The sequence below is a fragment of the Dioscorea cayenensis genome, chromosome 10 (genome assembly GCF_009730915.1).
Source record: "Dioscorea cayenensis subsp. rotundata cultivar TDr96_F1 chromosome 10, TDr96_F1_v2_PseudoChromosome.rev07_lg8_w22 25.fasta, whole genome shotgun sequence".
Classification (NCBI taxonomy): domain Eukaryota; kingdom Viridiplantae; phylum Streptophyta; class Magnoliopsida; order Dioscoreales; family Dioscoreaceae; genus Dioscorea; species Dioscorea cayenensis.
Genome location: NC_052480.1, coordinates 18,154,990 through 18,161,431, shown reverse-complemented (window position 1 = coordinate 18,161,431; position 6,442 = coordinate 18,154,990). Strand labels below are relative to the sequence as shown.

Here is a 6,442-nt window from a genome sequence, read left to right as displayed (position 1 = left end):
TATGCTTCCTAATCAATTCAGTGGTGAGTTGTGGAAATCCTTACATACATAGTCCCAAATCTAAGGTCAACTATGCCTAACTCTATTCATGTCCCGGAGGAGAGATTAAATAACCTCTCAACCTCGCACTCGAATAAAGTTGAAATGAGCTCTAGGGATTCCAGGTGATAAATCTCTTCCTAATTTTAGACCTAACCCTTTGGTTCAGGCGGAAGGTCCCTAACCACAATTAAGCCCTAGATAATAAGATCTCCTCAACGCTTCACTCCGTTGCACGCGCAACTAAGCCCCAGCGGAGATTCATCCCTTAGACCATTCACTCTATTATGGCCACAAAGAACTCGAGGAAGGAAGGTAGAATCTATCACCTCGGAGGGGAAAGTGGACGCTGCGTACCTCTCGACTCACCCTCTCAACCCTCTCCAACCTAGCTTTGTCTAACGCTCGTGGTGTGTCACTCACTAACAAGGTTACCAACAAGAACTCTCAAGCCTAGTGTCACTCTAGGGGAAATGTTTATACAATCAAGCATTCAAGGATGGAACTCATAATAAACATCAATTTATTGAAAGCATAATAAAGAAGTTCAAAGAAACGAATACATCCTAGGGTTCACAATCACCCAAGTACCCACTAGGGGTTTAGCTCTCCATGGAGCTAAGTACAATCAAAGAAATCGAGTGTAAAAATAATGAATCCATAAAGAAACCCCCTCGATGGTCATGTCGATGGTCTTGTGGAGAGTCCTCTACTCGTTGCAAGTCTTGTGGAGAGTCCCCTCGATTTCTCGGCCGGCTGTGAACAGTGCTCTACAGTGAAGGGCACATGTTTACGTCGTGAATCACTTTCTTCTTGAATGATATACATGTTTGTGGAGCTCTCGTTCTTATGTTCATAAATCGAAATACTCGAGTGTGACTGCCTTTGTGCCCCTCCAAATGGATGTGTTCACTTAAATGCTAGGAGGTTGGCACACACTCTAGCATCTCACACCTGTCCTATGTCTTCGCGTTTGAACCTTAGCAAGATCTCCTCCAAAATAGGTGCATTATGATCCACATTGGCCTATTTCCTTCATACTTAGCCTCACAGCCCTACCTGCATAAAAGTAACATAAATACACACATATTAATGTAAAAACCTGAGAAAAGTAATGCTCAACATAAGGAATGAATGCTTCGCATTCATATCGCACAAGCACTTATCAAACTCCCCCACACTTAAGCTTTTGCTTGTCCTCAAGCAAACATTAAAACATTTTATGCATTAATGAAGAAAATATTGAAAGAGCTTGGCGTTAGGTTCATTGAGGCATACAAAGAAAGTATTCTACAAGTAAGGAAAATTTCAACACTAAATACGAAAAATCAATGCTCTAACTAAAAACTTGAATAAAAAAGGACAACAAACCTGAATTTCGTGTATGTCTGTGAACTCACTCAAAACAACCCAAAATATACTTCTCAAAGTTCTAAGTACAAGGGACTTATTTATCTACAAAAGTGACAAAAATTTTAAAAGATGGTAGTAGCTTCACACATCCTCTAAGGTAGCCCTTTCCAAAACGGCCGCTAAGGTGGCTTTCACACTTTCGAGCTGGTAGCGATATGAATGCGAAGCGTTAATTCCTTATGTTGAGCATTACTTTTCTCAGGTTTTTACATTAATGTGTGTTTTTATGTTACTTTTACGCAGGTAGGGCTGTGAAGCCGAGTATGAACGAAATAGGCCAATGTGGATCATAATGCACTTATTTTGGAGGAGATCTTGCTAAAGTTAAAACGCGAAGACATAGGACAGGTGTGGGATGCTAGAGTGTTTGCCAACCTCCTCGCATTTGAGTGAGCACATCCATTTGGAGGGGCACAAAGGCAGTCACACTCGAGTATTCCGTCTTATGCATACAAGAACAGGAGCTCCACCAACTATATATCATTGAAGAAGCAAGTGATTCACGACATGAACGTGTGCCCGTTTGCGTTACCCCGATGAAAGTATGGAATTGGGAAGTTATTGAGGTCGAAGACTGTAGCAGAGTAATGAGGTAACAATGCAGCAAGTACTGTAGCAGCATTGTTCACTGCCGGCCGAGAAACCAGAGAAACAAAGAATCGACACGGGCATGTGGAAATTATCCACGCCCGTGTGAAAATTCCGTATGGGCGCATGTATCATCCACGCCCATGGAGTTACCCGATTCCAACCCTATTTAAAGCCGATTCAGCCCCGATTTTGGTATTCTTTTCTCCATCTTATCCCCAACTTGCGAGAGGGCTTCAACTAGGGTTTCGAGGGGTATTAGCCAAGGTTTTGGAGAGGTTCTACGGCTCTGACATCATGATTCCATTAGGAAGAAGGTTGGTAGGGGAGCTTCGATCGGGGCGTATCCTATACCGGACGAAGGAATCCTTGGACGACGAGTAGAGGACTTCCCACAAGACCATCGACACCACCATCGAGGGGGTTTCTTTATGGATTCATTGCTTTTACATTCGATTTCTTTGATTGTACTTAGCTCCATGGAGAGCTAAACCCATACTAGGTACTTGGGTGATTGTGAACCCTAGGATGTATTCGCTTCATTGAACTTCTTTATTATGCTTTCAATAAAATGATGTTTATTGTGAGTTCCAACCTTGAATGCTTGATTGTATGAACATTTCCCCTAGAGTGACACTAGGGTTGAGAGTTCTTGTTGGTAACCTTGTGAGTGAGTGACACACCACGAGCGTTAGACAAATCTAGGTTGGAGAGGGTTGAGAGGATGAGTCGAGAGGTACAGGAGTGTCCCCTTTCCCCTCCGACGTGATAGATTCTACCTCCGTTCCGCGAGTTCTTTGCGGTCATAATAGAGTGAATGGTCTAAGGGATGAACCTCCGCTGGGGCCTAGTTGTACGTGCAATGGAGTGAAACGTTGAGATGATCTTAGTATCTATGGCTTAATTGTGGCTAGGGACATTCCGCCTGGACCAAAGGGTTAGGTCTAAATCTTGGAAGAGATTTATCACATGGAATCCCTAGAGTTCATTGCAACTCTATGCGAGTGCGAGGTGTTGAGATTGTTTGATTTCTCCTCCGGGAAATGTATAGAGTTAGGCATAGTTGACCTTAGATTTGGGACTATGTATGTAAGGATTTCCATGACTCACCATTGCATTGATTAGGAAGCATAATAGAGAGTTCTTGCACTTGAAGCAACTATCCTAGGTGAAGCATCATCCGAGTACCCCATCTTTATCGATTGCCTTGCCTCCTCCTTACTTTTGCTCTCTTACTTGATGCTTTTAATTTCTGAGAATTGAATCATTACCACACTTATCATTGTTGATACTCCACATAGCTAAGAATCGAATTAAGTGTCTTTACTCCCTACTCCCGTTGGATTCAACACAGCTCACCTGGGATTATTACTTCGACAAACCCGTGCACTTGCGGGATATACGCAAGGGGACCTTGTCAAGTTTTTTGTGCCGTTACCGGGGAGCTAGGCGTTTAGAGATACTTTGCACTTTATTTTCTTAGCTATTTCACCACACAGTCTAATTCATATCTTCTTATTCTATAATCGTTCTGATTTTCTTTTTCTTTATTTTTGGTGTAGCTCCAGGTTATGACCCGAGGGAATCAATCAATATTGATTGAAGGAGACCCTGAGCTTGAATGTACACTTAGAAGAAAAGGGAAAGAACCTGTACAAGAACAGCCTAATCCAGTTGATTTGGAAGTAGAAGGATCTGACAACATGGCAGAACAAAATGAGCAACAATGAACACTATCCGATTATGCAAGACCATCAGTGTTGGGGACACAATCGAGTATTGTGCGTCCCCCAATTACAGCTCAGAACTTTAAGCTAAAGCCAGCATTCATCCATATGCTACAGCAGTCTGCACAATTCAACGGTTTGGCCGATGAGGATCCAAACAGTCATATAGAGAGCTTCCTCGAGGTGTCGGACATGCTGAAGATAAATGGTGTGACGGATGATGCCATCAAATTGAGAGCCTTCCCATTTTCCTTAAAGGGGAAAGCGAAGCAGTGGCTACACTCATTACCTAGAGCATCAATCACTACATGGGAGGAGATGGTAGAAGCTTTTCTAGCCCGTTATTTCCCTCCCGGAAAATCAGCAAAGCTTAGGAATGAGATCTCATCCTTTGTGAAGTTGGAATTGGAGTCTCTATTTGAGACATGGGAAAGGTTCAAGGAACTCCTACGAAAGTGTCCGCAACACGGATTCCCGAAGTTGATGATTGTTCAAACCTTCTACAATGGTTTGAACCCGAGTACAAGTCAACTCTTGGATGCGGTGGTAGGAGGTACCTTAGGTAGCAAAACTCCCGATGAAGCACGTCAATTGATTGAAGAAATGGGGTTAAATAGCTACCAGTGGAACACTAGGGAGAAGAAAAACGTGGCCGGTCTACATGAAATTGATGCGGTAACTTCATTGGCGGCCCAAGTGGAGAGTTTGAGTAAGAAGCTAGATCTTATAGCTTCGAATAGAGTTGCGGCCGTGACCAATTGCACCGGTTGTGGTGGAGGACATGCTCCCTCTAATTGCCCAATCATCATAGGTGATGTTTCTTCAGTTGAGAATGTTGACTTTGTAGGTAATGGCATGAGACCTCAATGGAATCCATACAGCAGCACCTAAAATTTAAGTTGGAAGAATCACCCCAACTTTTCATTTAGTAATCAAGGACCACAAAAGACCATGGGGCCATCGGGGTTCCAACAACAACAACAACAACAACAACAAGCCCCTCAAGTGGAAAACAAAATTTCAGGCTTGGAAACCCGAATGACGGATTTGGAGAAGCAGTTGGCTAGATTTGTTCAATCGGCAAATACAAGGTTTGAATCATTCGAGGCTACACTTCGCAATCACACCGCCTCCTTGCACAATCTTGAAAATCAAGTGTGTCAAATTGCAAAATCTCTTTCCGAAAGGCCACATGGAAGTTTACCAAGCAACACGGAAACCAACCCTAGAGAACATGTGTAGGCGATCACTTTGAGAAGTGGTCATGAGGTTGAAGGAAGGCTTCCGAGTGAGATGCCGAAAGAACATGCACCCGAGGTTATAGAGGTTGAGGAGGGAGCAAACAAAGAGAAAGATGTGGCACCCTCACCTTTCAAGCCAAGAATCCCTTATCCCTCTAGATTGAAGAATGACCAAGGGGATGAACAGTATAAGAAGTTCCTGAATTTGTTCAAGCAACTCCACATCAACATTCCTTTTGTTGAGGGTTTGGCTCAAATGCCTAAGTATGCGAAGTTCCTGAAAGACCTATTAACCAACAATAAGAAATTGGAGGAGAGTGCTTCAGTGGTGCTTGATGCTTCATGCTAAGCGGTGTTGCAAAAGAACATGCCAAACAAGAAGAAGGACCAGGGAAGCTTTATTATTCCGTGTAACATCGGCAACTTAGGTGAGGAAATGGCATTGGCGGATTCAGGGGCAAGTATCAATGTCATGCCATATACTTTCTTCTAAAAGCTAGGCTTGGGTGAGCCTAGACCTACTCGGATGACTTTACAATTGGCGGACCGAACGGTACGACATCCGAGAGGCATCATTGAAGACGTGCTTGTCAAGGTGGAAAAGTACATTTTTCCGGTTGACTTTGTAGTTCTAGATGTCGATGAGGATGCAGATGTACCCTTGATACTTAGGAGACCGTTCTTGCGGACTTCCAAAGCATTGATTGACATGGACGGCGGAGAGCTCACATTGAGAGTCGAAGACGATAAGCTCACTTACCGCCTTGCTGAAGCCATGCGGCATTCTCTTGATTTTGATGACACTTTGTATTTTCTAGACACTACTGATGAGATTGTTGATGAATATATACAGGAAATGTTCAACCCGGGTCCGTATGAAGGTTTGTTTGACCAAGAGGAGAGCAATGAAGAAGTAATGATGCTTGGTTTGAATGGAGAGGAAACATTTACCCCAGGGATCTTGAAGAATGTGCTCCGGAAAATGAAGAGGGCTAGGAGACGCCACCGAAAATGCCCCAAGACTGTTGGAGACGTACATGAGCCAAGGAAGTTGGACGAATGATTGCTAGGTGGTCTGAAGCTCGATAGTACACCCTCTACCCTCAAGAGACTTTGCTTATCATGCTTTCAAGTTATGGGTAATAGGGCAGCCTTCATTCATGAACCCCCGTGAGGTAAGAAAGATACGTCAAGCTTAGTGACGTTAAACAAGCGCTTCTTGGGAGGCAACCCAAGTGTTTACTGTTTTTGTACCTTTTAGTTTAGTTTGTTTGCATGAATAAATTGTTAAGTGTTGGTGTTTCAATTGTTGAGTGCTTGTGCTGCGATTTTATTGTGGGTTTTTAAAAGAATTCATTGTGTGATTTGTTGCGAATTGGCGAAGTTTGGTCGTTTAAGTTCTATTTCGTGTTTTTTTCTAGTAAATTTTGCATA

At 43.1% G+C, this 6,442-nt stretch overlaps 1 non-coding gene across 1 annotated transcript; it reads right to left on the bottom strand.

Moving 5' to 3' along the window:
• Positions 1-4,133: 4,133 nt before the first annotated feature.
• LOC120271265 lies at positions 4,134-4,240 on the bottom strand. Its single transcript, XR_005539884.1, has one exon. It is a non-coding gene; the product is annotated as a small nucleolar RNA R71 (small nucleolar RNA).
• Between the last annotated feature and the right edge of the window lie 2,202 nt (positions 4,241-6,442).